This window comes from Pinus tabuliformis, chromosome 9, assembly GCF_031772625.1.
Source record: "Pinus tabuliformis cultivar Carrire ecotype Pingquan chromosome 9, CPIR1, whole genome shotgun sequence".
NCBI classification, from domain to species: Eukaryota; Viridiplantae; Streptophyta; class Pinopsida; order Pinales; family Pinaceae; genus Pinus; species Pinus tabuliformis.
Genome location: NC_142307.1, coordinates 72357546 through 72374842, shown reverse-complemented (window position 1 = coordinate 72374842; position 17297 = coordinate 72357546).

Here is a 17297-nt window from a genome sequence, read left to right as displayed (position 1 = left end):
AATAGATACTATATTTGATGGCGAATGCTGATGTGTTCAAAGATGTAACGATCAATGAGGATGAGCATGAAAAGGAACTGTAGGATGAAACCAATGAAAGTAGAGGGAACCTCATCCCTAAGGGTGTGGTATCATTGGAAAAATTATATGATCTATAGAATCGCTTCCTGGGACTTATCAATGCCAAGACCCACAATTCCACTCTGTCACATGAAAAGATCAACTTAGGAACTGATAAGGATCTGAAATATGTCGATCTTGGTACTTGTTTCACACCACAAGAACGACAAGCCTTCATCTATTTATATAATTAGTACCGTGATGTCTTCGCGTGGATGTATGATGAACTCAAGACATATGACACGTGAATCATCCAATGTGTAATACTAATTAAGGGTCTAGGCCATTCCAATAGAAGCCGAGGAAAGTACATCCAACACTTGAGCCTCTCATACAAAAGGAGTTGAGAAAATTGTTGGATGCTCAGATAATATACACAGTGTGACACTTGACATGGGTGTTAAACTTGGTTCTTGTGAGCAAGATGTCCAAGGAGTTCGACCTGTGTGTATATTTCTAGAATCTCAACCACGCCTTGGACAAAGATAACTACCCTGTGCCATCCATGGAGCAAATATTGCAAACAGTACTGCGGTCCGAAATGTTTTCTCTGCTAGACAGATATTCATGATATAACTAGGTTCTAGTTGTAGAGCTTGACAGACTCAAGAAAAAATTCAGAATGAAGTGGGGCACGTTTGCGTTTTGACGAATTCCATTTGGGCTAATCAATGTTGGTGCAACATTCCAATGTGCAATGGAAATCACATTTTTTAGGCTTATTGGACAGAGTGTAGTGGTTTATCTTGATAATGTAACAATATTATCCAAGCAGAGGTCAGAGTACCTACGCCACTTGAAGAATATTTTTGAGAGATGTCACACGTACGGGATATCCTCGGATCCCAAGAAGAGTATCTTTACAGTGACCAAGGGTAATATCTTTGGACACATCATTGCTAAAACTGGGATCAAGGTAGACCTGGACAGGGTCAGGACAATCACGCAGATTCCCTTCCCAGTGAATAAGAAGGCCATGAAGTCTTTCTTCAGGAAGATCAACTTCCCCTGCAATTTCATCTCCAATTATGCATAGATTTTCAAATCATTACAGGAGATTGTGAAGAAGGACAAAATATACAAATGGGATAAAAGGGAACATGACTTGTTTACCCATATCAAATAGGTTATAGAATAAGCACCCACATTGTACAACCCACTTCCATTGGTAAAGATTTCTTGCTCTACACTTTTTCTTTTGATACCTCTCTTGCTACTGTACTCACTCAGAAGGATGAGCTGAACAATGAATGATCTATCTCCTTCATGAGTGCAAGTCTACAAGGACTAAATCTTAACTACCCCGCTGTGGAAAAAGATGCTTATGCAGTCTACAAGACGGTAAAGCACTTTAGGCGCTATTTATTGAAGAACCATTGTGTAATCTTTGTTCCACACCTAGCAGTCAGGTCATTGCTTGCTCAACAAGATTTGGCTGAAGGGACAGCGAACTGGATGACCGGGTTATAAGAGTGTGATATAGAAATCATGCTAGTTCACACAGTCAAGGGTCACTATCTTTTCCAACTACCAGCAGAAGAAGTAAATGCCAAAGAAGAATACAAAGAGCTCATAGGATGGGAGTAAGAGATCGAGATGTATAACGTTGAGCAAGCCTCCTCCACTACAAGCATAAACTCTTGGTACATGGATGTACACCAATACCATGAGAATAGTACAGTGCCCTCTCACTTTTCCACATGAAAGAAGAGGGCACTCTGACTTAAAGAATTATCTTACTAGTCGGTGCATGGGGTGTTTTTCATAAATCACCACAACGGAGTACTGCTCAAGTGTTTGGAGGCACACGATTCAGAAAAGGTATTGTGTGATCTCCATGAAGGACCAGCTGGGGACACTTTGTAGGCAACAACACAACACATAAGGCTATGTGGGCTGACTTTTATTGGCCTACATTATTTAAAGATGCTCATGCTTATTCCTGTAAGTGTTTGGTTTGTCAAAGGTGTGTTGGTAGAAATCAGAATTCAGTCACCCCGCTGCAGCCCATTGCAATGGAAGAACCTCTTAACTAATGGGGATTGGACATTATTGGGGAAATTTCCTGCACTCTTCAAAGAAGCACCGCTACATTTTAATTGGCACAGACTATTTCATGCGGTGGATAGAAGAAGTTCTGCTCAAATAGGTGAACGATAAGGAAGTCATTAGTTTTCTGCAACAGAACATCCTTTCTAGGTTCGACGTTCCTATGTCACTTGTTTTGACAATGCACCATACTTTTGATTTTTACGACTTTATGATTTGCATTCGAAAATGGTATTATATTGAAGAATTCAACTAATTACTATTGGCAAGGGAATGGTCTTGCTGAATCCATGAACAGGAACTTTATCCACATCATCAAAAATACCATATTCTCTAAACAGTGAAACAGGACCTCTGCTTTGGTGAATGCCTTATGGGCTGACCAAGTCACGCCAAAAACTTCCCTAAACACCTCCCCTTAATTCGTAGTGTACGGAAAAGAAGTAATCCTCCCGCCAAATATTTACTTGCTCACTCTCCAACTCTCACAAGAGTCCCAAGGCAAGCCATGTTTGTTAGTTCAACGTAGAATGGACACTCTGCACAAGCTACATGAAGAAAGGTTGAAAGCTAAAGAATTTTTTTTATTTCACTAGAGTCGTATCAAGAGGTGGTTTGACAGGAAGTCTGCAGGGATAAAAAACTTTAATGCGGGCCACTTAGTCTTAAAGTGTGATAAATCCCACGAGGACAAAGGAAAACACACTAAGTTTTAGTCCCTATGGATTGGGCCATTCAAGGTACATGAAAATCTTGGCCAACACACATATTGTCTTCAATCACTTGATGGGAAGATTGACTCTCTCCCTGTCAATGGCCAAGACTTAAAACAATATTTTCAGTGAAAATATGGGGTTGTGCCCTACACTATGTACATATTATATTGTTGTTTGTTATTTGTTTGTTTGTTTAATTTTTTTTTTTGGTTTCTATTATGTGAATGAATTTTGTGCATGAATATGTGGTGGCTTCTAAGTGTGTGTGTGGCTAAACTGTAAAATTGATTGTGACACTTCAGCATTTGGCTAGCCTTATATTTGTCTTCCTTGTTGTTATAGAAATTTTTGGGCACTGCAAACCCAAGAATAAATGTCCATAAACTAAGGGCTCCTAAGTCCCTAAAAGTGTTGTTCCAACCCCTAAAAGAACAAGGTCAACTGATTACAGGTTCTCCCAGAAGTTCTCCATGAAAAACTGCTTAGAACTGGTCAAAACTGGACCATTTCACCTGCTCCATAGGCAAAGTGCGTTGCATCTCACCTAAATACACACAGTAGGTGCATTGCATTTCAAAAAGCCCTTCTATGGGGTGCGATGGGTGAGAAGGGACAAATGGCAGTGTCAATCCGCGAGGTGGAGAAGCATGGAATCTTCCAGAAACTTCTCTTGTGACACTTGCCTCTCTGAATTCGACCAGGGATGAGTAAGAGATCATCAATCTCCAAGTGGAAGCAAGAACTATCAGAGGGAAGACACTAATCAAATCACAAGCTGACTCATCTCCCTTGCAGACATCTATATATGGATCCCTCATCCCAGAGACCCGGAGGCTGGAATTTTGCATCTTGTAAGGAATTGCTGTTGGTTTCTTGAGGCAACATCATAGTGTTGGGTGATCTAAGATTTTCATGAGGTGAAGAAGGGCTTACTTGCTGAGAGGATGATGCTGGGTCAGAACGATTGGTTGTAACTCTCTTGGCTCTTTCTTGATTATCAATAAAGCTATTCAAGTTTTCCTCCATACTCTTGTTTGATTTATGTTTTTATGCATTTGTATGGTCAATTTACATCTGATCCTAGATTGTTTATGATAATAGATCCATGTTCTCGTATAGTGTTATGCTGCTTTGATTCTACAGGTACTCTGTGAAGCTGGGTATACAAGAAAGCAAGTAGCAAAGGACTATCAGAAGAGAGAGGAATCGAGCAAGGAACCAAGCGCAAGACAGAGGTTGGTCTCCTTTATTCTTCTCTCATCTATCTTTCATAAAGGAAAATGAAAGTAGTGTTACTTTGTTTGTTTCTAAGGTAGCTACCAGCCTTACTGGGATTAGCAGTTCTGCATAGACACTTTTCCCTATAACAAAATGGCGACTCCGCTGGGGATCGAATAGATTGATTGTTTATCTACATTTGTTTACTTTATAAACTTACAGACGGAGCCTGAAGTCAAGCCAGCTAGCCTTCGAACTGCATTTGCTATGCAAGTGCAAAGTAGATCAACGCTGCTTCAGTCAATCTCCGAGTTTTGTTTATGAATTAAACAATTGATTTACAAGCTTTCTAATTGCCCTCGTGGTGGCTCTAGTAACCTCCTTAGATCTACCCCTATGATTGATTTACTGATTACCACTTGCTCGGCCAAAATCCCTGAACTGAACTGCAAACTGTGACCCGGAACCCAATCAAAGTCTCGTCCCTGGTCCAGCACACTGTCTGTTTTGTGAATCTCAAATTCAGCGCACTTCCTGAGTGTAGTAGGTGCGTTGCATTTCAGTTTCACTGTGTTACAGGTGCGCTGATCAGACCAGGCATTGTTCCTAAATTTTGGTTTCTGTGTTCACTCTTTTTAGATCTATTCAAGAGTTTTGCTGCCTATAGTCAGTACACCTCTGTTTGAAACCCCTTTCCTTGTTGTTATTCCGCCTCCATTGTGCAAAGAACTGTAAATGTTTCTATGTATTTTTTGAGTCATTTTCAATTCTCCTTTACAAAGAAGTAACATAATTGTACTGTCGTTTCTTGATTTGAAAGTGTCACAAGTGTCGTTTTCAGTCATAGAAGAGAATCTGATTATTCTTGATAGTCGATTACCCTGTTACTATTGTATTTGATCTGAATTAGTAGTTTTTCTAGTGTCGAAAGCAAGTTTTCATTTCCAAATCGCAAAGTGTTGTCGTTGACTTCATTTTGATTTTGAAAAGAAACTTGTTAGTAATTGTCGCTTTGAAAAATAGTTCAGATTTGCGCATTAGCTTTCTTTTTATGATTCACATATTAAGAAGGCTGAAAACAAATACATGCATGTGCATTTGCATTTATACTGTTTGATTGGTTTGATTTATGACAGTGCATATAGTGTGTACTCTATGCTCTTTGCTGAAAGAACACTGTCTCTCTTTCCTTAGTAGCTAGGATTTTCATTGCACAAAGAAGATAAAACGACTGTTTATCATCTTAGATTGCATTTTAGGAATTGTACATCTACATCACGCGGTGAACCTAAAAGGAAAATTTCTTAAGCAAGATCAACTATAAAATAAATTTAATGAATCTAACGACGCTTTGGAACCTAACGCACAACATCTAGAAGTCTAGACTAGAGACGTATTCCAGCGTCATAAAGCCTGGTAACTGTTGTTTTCACTGTTGGTTGGGTGGTTCCTCCACTTTGAGACGATAAGTGCCAGTACGGACTTGTGCTCCCACGTACCTTCGAGTATATTTTGGGAGACCACAATAGGCTTAATCCTTTATCCATAGGAAGCCGTGTCTGCCGCCCTATCGATTTCAATGCACTGAACACAGCATTCGGGAAGATTGACTGCCGTACCATAAAAAGTATTCTGCAGTTTTGCGATTGGTTTGGTAATCCCTCTGCCTAGATTTCCAGAGCAGTCCCTTTCGTTCCTTTTCAGACTCCTTAACGGAAAAGGTCCATTTGAGCACTTGTCACTTCAGGCTCATTAAAAATCAAAGGCGACTAGATTCATCTTTTGTTTTTTCTCAACTCTTTAAAATTGAAAAAACAAGTTGTGTCAAAGCGTCTAAAATTTATTTTAAACGGAATAATCATCACCTTTCCTACGTTGGTCTTAGGTTGAGGAAAATGGAGTCCACCAACCAAGGAGTTCCCCTTGGAGGAAATCCTAGTCCCTTCTCCTCTTGGGGAGATGTTGGTGCACCCCATATGGCCACATTGTCGCTTCCAGGATTGACAATCGGTTTGCCCGTATGGCTTTTCTCAACCTCCGTCGTTCAGAACACCGCGATTCCTGAACAATCGAGTCAGCAACTAGACAATTCCAGAGTTACCCCCCAACCCTCTACTTCGTCCAATTCTTCCTCTCCTCCTTCCTCTTCGCTTGATGGGGTTGGTAAAGCCAAAAATCAAGTACCTGAGAAGAAGGAAAAGAAGAAGAAAGAGAAGAAGAAGAAGGAGCCAAAGGCGAAAAGGGGTAACCAAGCGTCGTCTAGCGAAAATCCACACATTGCACCGACCAGGCCTAAATCGCCATGTGTCATTTGCAAGGGAGACCACTTTCATAGAGATTGTCCTTGCATCCCTCGGATCTTAAGGGACTGGTCTCCTCGTTTGCACAACCTGGTGTCGTCAACCTCTGATGATCATGTTGAAAATACACCATCGACTAGTGAAAGTGAAGCCCCTGGACAAAAAGGAAAAAGCAAATTTCCTTGTAAACTGTGTGAAGGCGATCACGCTGTACACCATTGTCCCTTCTTAGACGAGGCTAAAAGAGTTTTGGATGATCGTCCGGTTTCACCGTTACGACTTCCTCCTGGATATAAGAAACTCTTGCCGAGTCCGTCACTAGTTGAAAATCCGACTGACATGCCTAGGTGGTCGGCCGAAGTATCTATCACTGAAGAAAAACCATCTGAATCCATACCAAACAAAAGTCAAAAGGTCGAGGCGGCAGTTGACCCGGTCTTGCCTTCAGAGGTTCCATATTCAGATGATACAGTCACCAAAGAGAACAAGGATGACACCATCCAAATTCTTTTCGTAAGCACAGACTCTGATGAACATGGGGGAAATTTACCCATTCCTTTACCGCAGGAAGTAAGTTCGTCAGAGTCGTACCCGGCCGTCTATTCGGTCCCACCTCCAAGCAACCTATTTGTTTCCTTTGACTGGAATCTACTAGGTAGACCCCGTTTACCGGCTAGTATACCATTCCAAATCATTGCTCAAATATATAGAATGGTTATGGCTGGTACCATCATAGATGAAGGGGCTTCTGTGAGTATCCTTTCCTCAACTGCTTGGAAAGCGCTTGGTTCGCCATCGCTTTTGCCTGAGATGAGAAATCTAACAGGCTTTGACAAAGGAACCAGTCGACTGTTAGGGATCCTTCCCAATGTGCCAATAACATTGAGAGGGAAAACTATTCACATGAACGTAATGGTAGTCCAAGGACCCCTGGATTATAATCTACTCCTTGGGCGAGACTATATTTATTGCATGGGAGCCATTGTCTCATCACTCTTTAGAGTAATGTGTTTTCCGCACGAAGGAAGAGTGGTCAAGCTCGTAGACCAGCTTTCATTCCCTGGTTCACACATAGAAAATAGTCATATACCATCCCTGAATGGTCTTTTCACGCAAGGAATGTCTCATCAATCCCCAGTCTGTCCACCTGATGAGCGCGAGTAATTCGAGGGACATGACTGAAACCCAGGGGGCATGCACCCTGGTCTGCTTCAGCAGGAAAACTCCAGGTATAGGGTAGGTTTCCACGAGAGATATATGACTAGTCTGACACTCCCGTCCGAAATTGGAAAAGGGGGTTGGACTGGAACAAGATTCCCTCGTCAAAGTTATGTGAGTGGAGGCGTCTGCGCCATTCACCTTTGTCTATTTCGGTAGACATCGCCGAAGAAGTGTTTTGTTTGTGGTACAAATAGAACAATCTTTGGTAACTTGAAAGAGGTAGGCCTTTTTGGAAAAACAAATGTTTTGTTTGTGAAATTGCGGGGTAACCTTGAAACTCTATGTCTCTATACCTGGGGGCATGCAAACCTTTTGGCATGCAAGCGAAGAGCGACCATTTTTTTTTTTAAATTTGTAGGTCCTCTAACCCTTTAAACTCGTAGGATTGGTCGTTTCCTAACTTGCATAAAGAAAGGATGTGGGGCAAAGCTTTGAAATAATGTCGTTTTTATATATGAGACATTCTTATTATACGACTGGATTAATCGAGTAGTTTTAACGTGGACTTCATGCTCGTTAAAAAATAAACATAAGCAATGAGCAAATGTTTCCCCCAGCGTTTAAGCTCATTAAAAAATGAACCAATTTCTGGTAAATAACCATCGTGAATGTAGTACTTCAGCCTTTGAAGCCTTGGTCGTGTTCTCATCATCACCTCCACTTTGTATTGGCCGATCATTCACCTCCACTTGATTGTTTACCCCTTTTGAGGAACAGCTGCGAAGAGTGATTCTATTAGCCATCCTTGTAACACTGCCATGATTGGGAAATTCCAAACCTTACCTGGAATCAGCTGCTACCCGAATTTATCACTCGTTCCTCAAAAAACGAGTCTCCTTTAAGCTCTTTTCAGCTGACTCGTAAAATATGAAAAGATTGTCGAGCCATTGGCCTCTCTAGCTCGTTAAAGTGACCAGAAGTTCTATCCCTCCTTTAGATTTTAATCTTTTTGGACCTGAGGGATTATTACACAAAAAGATCGAGCGCTTGTTTTGTTCGGCTCGTTAAAAGTACCGAAAATTCATCCCTTCTGTATTGTTTTATACTTTTTTGGACCTAAGGGATTAGATGACGAAAAAGGATTTTTGGAGTTTCCTTTACGTCCCTTTTCAGACTCTCTAAAATTGAAAAGGACCGAGTTATCTTTGTCGTTAAACTCGTTAAAACCTAATAGCGACAAACTTGTCCATAACAGACAAGAACGAGTTTCACTATCGCTAGGCTCGTTAAAACATAGCGATGGGTTTGCCCGAAGGGAAAATTATAGAGCAAGCATATGTTATCCTCCTCAAGCTTGACAAAAATAAAGAGGTACTAGTCAGCAATGACTGGGGAAAAATTGGGAATAAAACTTGAAGAAACTTTGTTGGTAGCAAGTCGCTCTTGAACATGACACTTTCACTCCGCATCCAAGTCGGGTTGGGTTGTTTCATTCACCGGTCACATCACCATGGTCACATCACACCATCCACATTTTGGGTTAATGCTACCAATCCATCATGTTAGTGTCGCCGATATGTTCAAGAGAAGTCACTCAGAGAATTCACCTGTGTCTCACCCGCTGCAATACATTTACGCTCCATTCTTTCATGACCGCCACCCTGAACCTTATATCACTAGATCGTTTTCACCTCCATTAAAATCATTTGCTCCGTTCCATGTCATTGATGTGGGATTCATTAAGGCCCTCCTATGACGGATCGCTTCTTGTCGACATTAGCTCATTATCCAAGAAGTCGATCTAGGAACACCCATTTCAGTACTTTGAAGCTTGCATGCCCCAATGGAAAGTTTCTCACTTTCGGTGACAAGTTTTACATCAATGGCCTTCGACCGAAAGATTTTGCGTGGTTTTCGACGCCAAGTCCCTTATTCACACCACGTGAATTGTACTGCAGTACCTTGAGGAGCATTATCATTATCGGCGATTCCTCTCGCGCCTGTTAACAGCTTACATCATTGGCTGGTAATCAGGCGATGTCTTTCCATGTTCGACTCCAGAACATCTCTCACATGGATCGACTTGTACTTTGAGTGAAGATCGAACGAGATTGAAGACCCCAAATCTAGTTTCATCCATCCAGGTTGCGATATATATTCAGGAAAATAAAGACATCAAATGTACATCATTGCTGCACAGATAATCATCCAATCTAAGGGATGATGGCTCTACCAGAATCATCAGTCTACACTCAGACGATTGTCTGTCCTATGTACATGAAAATGAATTTATAAAGCTGAGCATGGGAATGCCCGCCTCAGCTAGATCATGAAAATATTATGAAGATAATTTATTGTATTGTATCTTATTACAGGTCTCCTTCCAGCTTGAAAGAACTTCGGATCCTCATGATAAAGCATTTCACCTGACATCAAAAAAGATTAACGACCTCATGCTTTAGGGGGCAACTGTTATAGACATTTTTGGGCACTGCAACCCCAAGCATAAATGTCCATAAACTAAGGGCTCCTAAGTCCCTAAAAGTGTTGTTCCAACCCCTAAAAGAACAAGGTCAACTGATTACAGCTTCTCCCAGAAGTTCTCCATGAAAAACTGCTCAGAACTGGTCAAAACTGGACCATTTCACCTGCTCCATAGGCAAAGTGCATTGCATCTCACCTAAATACACACAGTAGGTGCGTTTCATTTCAAAAATCCCTTCTATGGGGTGCGATGGGTGAGAAGGGACAAATGGCAGTGTCAATCCGCGAGGTGGAGAAGCATGGAATCTTCCAGAAACTTCTCCTGTGACACTTGCCTCTCTGAATTCAACCAGGGATGAGTAAGAGATCATCAATCTCCAAGTGGAAGCAAGAACTATCAGAGAGAAGACACTAATCAAATCACAAGCTGACTCATCTCCCTTGCAGACATCTATATATGGATCCCTCATCCCAGAGATCCGGAGGCTGGAATTTTGCATCTTGTAAGGAATTGTTGTTGGTTTCTTGAGGCAACATCATAGTGTTGGGTTATCTAAGCTTTTCATGAGGTGAAGAAGGGCTTACTTGCTGAGAGGATGATGCTGGGTCAGAACGATTGGTTGTAAATCTCTTGGCTCTTTCTTGATTATTAATAAAGCTATTCAAGTTTTCCTCCATACTCTTGTGTGATTTATGTTTTTATGCATTTGTATGGTCAATTTACATCTGATCCTAGATTGTTTATGATAATAGATCCATGTTCTCGTATAGTGTTATGTTGCTTTGATTCTACAGGTACTCTGTGAAGCTGGGTATACAAGAAAGCAAGTAGCAAAGGACTATCAAAAGAGAGAGGAATCAAGCAAGGAACCAAGCGCAAGACAGAGGTTGGTCTCCTTTATTCTTCTCTCATCTATCTTTCATAAAGGAAAACGAAAGTAGTGTTACTTTGTTTGTTTCTAAGGTAGCTACCAGCCTTAGTGGGATTAGCAGTTCTGCATAGACACTTTTCCCTGTAACACTTGTGTTGGTTACATATTTTGGTCAATGAAGTTCCAATGGAAAATACGATCCGTCCGTTAGGAGATTTTTGGTCCAACCATGAACCCATGACTAGTTTGGAAACCTCATGCCTATACTCGATTTTTCTGCTTTGATGTTCTCAAGATTATCCAACTAGTAGAAATAGAGAAGGGGAAAATCTAAACGAGCAAACCTAAATTAGAGGTCTCTATATGCTTCTCTGAAGGAACAACCTCTTCTTCTCTCAATAAGTCAAGATCCCTCTTCTGCCCCAAAATAAATAAGTGTCAATGCACAATTATATTTAAATAAATAAATAAAGGTGAAAGAAGAGAAAGGCTTCCTATGCAGAGAGGTGAAGCAAGAAACTTTTCCGGGGTATTATCTAATATTTATAGAAATGGAACAATGCTTGTGTTCCTGTGCAACTCCGTAGAGGTATTGTCTAGGCCTGCTAGCAGGGGAGTAACAACAAAGATGAAAAATTATACTTTGAAAATCTTAAGCTCGCGGGCTACACTACCCTTCCTAACTCGAAACATTGTGATTATGCTAAATATTATGTTGTATTCAACTGAGAAGGTATAGAGGGGGTCGTTTTTGTTCATAGGGTAAGTGGGAAGGCCAAAGTAATCTACACAATGAATCAATACTCCTTGAAGAACAAAGGCCATGCATAAGAGAAATTAACCAAGACAGAGAAGTTGAAGTTCAACCATTGTGCCGCCAAGTGTTGTAGTTGCTGTAACATCCTCCAAAATTTTGGCTTGCACCCAAATTTAAGAGCCTTCCTTGGTCTTTTCCTTATTTTTACAAACACAAAAACTCATTTCATGAGCCTTCTTGAAGTTCTTTGGTCCCTTTCGCATGTTGGATTAACTGTCATATTTTGGCATGTTTGACTATCATACAATGTTTGTGAGCCTTTTCTGGTAGTTTCAAAGGTTGATATTTGTGTATATAAGTTGTCGCAACTATGTAAACATCTGTCGCATGTATACACAAAGTATTGATCACTGTCACATAAGTGTCGTCACGGTCGTCCTAAAGTCTATCTTAAGTGTCGCACTTGTCGTATCTTGTCATGCGACAATCACACAAAGGTGAATGCTTTGTTTGTGTGTTCTTATGATCTATGTTTTCGTGTCTTAAAAGTATGCTAAGTGTGTGATCACAGTTGAGGTTTATCACGAGTCCATCTCCCTTCCCGCACTTAGCCATTTTCGGAAAATCTTCTTGACCAGGAAACTTAGCTTCACCGGGCCTTGACTGAACTATGCACTTTGCAATATTAGCCCTCTAGGATGTGACCCTACTTCTTGGAACCATGAAATGTGCAGTCACTACCCTTCAGGGCTGCTGATTTGCGCAATTCTTGAGTCTAACAACCTCCCTTAACCTCAAGAATTGAGCAGTTTTGCCTCCCAGTTTGCCTTGAACTGTGCACTTCACATCTTCAACCCTAAAGCCTTTTCCTTTCCTGCTAGAACTGCGCAATACACAAAATCCCAGCCTCCCTTTGCCTCCAAAACTGTGCAGATGCTTCCTCCAGTGTCCTTTCCCTCAACGGGACCCCACTACCTCCGGAAACTGTGTAGTTCTGCCTATCAAACCTTCGTGAGCTGTGAATTGCACACTCTAAGAGCCCAAGCTCTCCCCCTGTCTGCTGGAACTGCGCAATGTGAAGTCACTAGGTCCCTTCCCCAGTTTGTGACTTGTCCTGGGCTCAGTTCATGGATAAGAATGCATCATCTCAGACTAGGGGTTTTTCAGATTGATGTCTTCCCATCATGAGTGAATTGTAGGAACATGTACACTATCAAGTCATGGCGAAATGATGAATAAGGAGAAGAAGGAGGGAAGCATGCCTAAAGACTCTCTTGCAGATGAACTCACAAGTGGATCTATCAAGAAAAAGTAAAGGGACACAAGTTTGCAACTACCGTCCAAGACTTAAGATCATTGAAGAATTCACATCACCAAGCCATGCAGAGGAGAAGAGAAATCATATCCAAGAAAACTTCCAACACTCAACAACAACAGTAGCTTGACATTTCCACATCATCAAGCAATCCATGTCAGCAGTGTTCTGTCATGTCATGTCACGAGTAGTTATATGCCACATCACTAATGTGGACCATGTATTTTATGTATTGTAAAGTGAAAGTCCAAAGAACACATATTAATATGAAGAGTCATGTAAGTTGAAAAGTCATAGAAATTTGAACAGTCATGAGGGTATTCAAAGATTCACAAGGGGAAAGCATAACCCCTTGGTTATATAAACCCCCTCATTGTATGAGAAAATGACTTTTCACCTTGTCTCCTCCCGCAAGGCATTAGAGAGATCAACTATCTCTTTGAGGAACAAGGAATGGCTCCAATGTCCCACTACTGGGGCTAGTGATGCACATTGTAAACATGTGTCTTGGAATTTTTTCTTAACAACAAAAGCCTTTTAAGGCCATCACGTTCTTCATGCATGGATTATGAATGTTTGTAAGACTATTCTTTGAACGTTTGTATTTCATTTTTTCTTTCACATGTACTAAGATAGTTGAACTATTTTAGTTATTTTAGTGCTTATCATATTGAGAATGTGTTGTAATTGTTGCTATTGTTGTCCCATCCTTGTGGACTATTCCACGAGATAGTAGACAAATATTTCCTTATTTGTTGGTTGTAACAACCGTTGCATCCGTTGTGGAATATTCCGTTGGATGTTAGACAGATCCTTCTGGTTCATGTGCATCTATTCTTGGGTGGTACTACTACCTCTCAACTAGAGGTTCACTTTCTTTCCATTTTGCAGTAGAAAAACCTCAACACAAGTCCAAATGCATACTCACTAGGCACACTTCTCTTGTTGTTCAAAGACACCATTGCATCACTCTCTTGTGCTGATAGCTAGAGCCAAGGCAAATCTTTAAGGATTTGGAAATCAGGCCTTTATATCGGATGGGACTCCTACACCAAACAGTGTGAGGTCTGATTGGGTCTTCATATTAGGGAGATTCCCTGAATGTTGGCAGGTCTAGCACTGTCAACAAGTGGATATCGCTATTTTATTTAGAGAATACTTATTTTTTTATTTTAAAAAGGATGCGTTTGAGCAGGGAAGGAATCTCCCTCATATTGGATTGTAGGAAAAAAAAATGAACATAGTGAGAGTGACATTATTGATGTTTTATAATATTTTGAATTAAAACTAACAAAATATGTATATTTATTTATTTATTCATTTATTTATTTTTATTTTTATTTTTTAATTTATTTATTTATTTATTTTATTTTTTTTTCTTATAGTGGACAATCTTTTCTTTTAGAGAATCTTTATTTTTTATTTTAAAAGGGACATATGTCAACTCTTGGTTGAGCATGGAAGGAATTACATATCCTCCCTTATACTAAGTTGTAGAAAAAAATTGGGAACAAGAAGAACAATTTTTTTTGTTTAATCTCAAGAATGTTTAAATTTGCAATATTCTTTTTGTTCTCTATTTTTTTGGCATTTTAACACATCATGATACTAACGCAACCATATAAATTAAATGGCTAGTAAACATGGATAGGTATCACATCATGATACACGTCAAGAAACTTATCTCATGATACATCTCACATTGCCAAAATTTAAAAAGTCATAAAAGTAACTAAATTATAAATTTATTTTTGTTATTGATATATATATATATATATATATATATATATATATATATATATATATATATATATATATATATATATATATATATATATATATATATATATATATATATATATAGATATATATATATATATATATATATATATATATATATATATATATATATATATATATATATATATATATATATACATTTGAAAAAACAGATAATGCTACCGACGCCTATAATTCAAGTATTCCCATGAAACCCGAAATGAGATTTGTTTGGAATTCCTTGTTGTTAGAGATAGACAAGCTGCCTCTCATTTTGATATCCTAAAAGATGTTTCTACTTGGATTCCAGACCTCGAGCATACTAGGGGATGAAGGAAGCAATACTTGAATGCTATAACTCGTTATTGATAGTAGAATACCCTATTGGGTCAGAATTTAAAGGATAAACAAGAAGAAATATATAACATCTTTGTAGGTTTGGAAGACATCAATCGAGTTTAGAATTTAGAGAAACCAACAGGTATGATTGGAATGAATGGACATGAGGTTGGTTAATATAGAATCCCACCTTTAGTGTGATCCTACTCCTCATGTTCCACATGGATCTAGTGCCAATGATCCAGTGCATTGCACCTCCTTAGCCACTTGATATCAAGTTTTATAATAATAAGCATCAAAATATTTATTTCATCATACATCACAAGTTTACAACTACCATCCAAGACTTAATATCATTGAAGACTCTGCATCACCAAGCCATGTAGAGGAGAAAAGAAAGCGTATCCAAGAAAACATCCAACACTTAGCGACAACAGTAACTTGACATTGCCACATCATCAAGCAGTTCATGTCAGCAATGTTCTGTCATGTCATGTCATGAGTAGTCATATGCCACATCAATATTGTGGACCATTTATATTATGTATTGTAAAGTGAAAGTCCAAAGGACACATATGAATATGAAGAGTCATGTAAGTTGAAAAGTCATTGGAAGTTGAACAGTCATGAGGGTATTCAAAGAGTCACAAGGGGGAAGCATAACCCCTTGGTTATATAAACCCCCTCATTGTATGAGCAAATTATTTTTCACCTTGTCTCCTCCCACAAGGAATTAGAGAGATCAACTAGCTCTTTGAGGAACAAGGGGTGGCTCCAATGTCCCACTACTGGGGCTAGTGATGTACACTGTAAACATGTGGCTTGGAAACTTTTCTTAATAACAGAAGCTTTTTAAGGCCATCACATTATTCATGCATGGACTATGAATGTTTGTAAGATTATTCTCTCGACGTTTGTATTTCATGTTTTCTTTCACATGTACTAAGATAGTTGAACTATTTCAATTATTTTAGTGCTTATCATATTGAGAATGTACTGTAATTGTTGTTATTGTTGTCCCATCATTGTGGACTATTCTGTGAGATACTAGACAAATCTTTCCTTATTTGTTGGTTGTAATAGCCGTCACATCTGTTGTGGACTATTCCGCTGGATGTTAGACAGATCCTTCTGGTTCATGTGCGTCTCTTCATGGGTGGTATTATTACCTCTCAACTAGAGGTTCACTTTCTTTCCATTTTGCAGTAGAAGAACCTCAATAGAGGTCCATCTACACACTCACCAGGCACACTTCCCTTGTTGTTCAAAGACACCATTGGGTCACTCTCTTATGCTGACAGCTAGAGCAAAGGAAAATATTTAAGGATCTGGAAATCAGGCCTTTATACCCGATTGGACTCCTACACCAAACAGTGTGAGGTCTAATTAGGTCTTCATATCAAGGAGATTTCCTAAATGTTGGCGATTCTAGCACTGTCAACAAGTGGACATCTCTATTTATTTAGAGAATATTTATTTTTTATTTAAAAAAGGATGTGTTTGAGAAGGGAAGGAATCTCCCTCATACTGGATTGTAGGCAAAACAAATGAACATAGTGAGAGTGACATTATTGATGTTTTATAATATTTTGGATTAAATCTAACTATATATATATATATTATTTTATTTTATTTTTTTTTTTTTTTTTTTTCATTTTAATTTTAATTTTATTTTATTTTAAAAGGGACATATGTCAACTCTTGGCTGAGCATGGAAGGAATTACATATCCTCCCTTATACTAAGTTGTAGAACAATTTTTTTGGAACAAGAAGAACACTTTTTTTGTTTAATCTCAAGAATGTTTAAATTTGCAATATTCTTTTTGTTCTTTTTGTTTTCTATTTTTTTTGGTGTTTTAACACATACATGATACTAGCGCAACCATATAAATTAAATGTCTAGTAAACATGGATATGTATCAAGTCATGATACACATCAAGAAACTTATCTCCTGATACATCTCACATTGCCAAAATTTAAAAAGCAATAAAAGTAAGTAAATTATAACTTTATTTTTATTATTGATATATGAACTAAACATATATATACATTTGAAAAAACATATAATGCTATTGATGCCTATAATTCAACTATTCCCATGAAACCCGAAATGAGATTTGTTTGTAATCCCTTGTTGTTAGAGATAGACATCTTGCCTCTCATTTTCATATCCTAGAAGATGTTT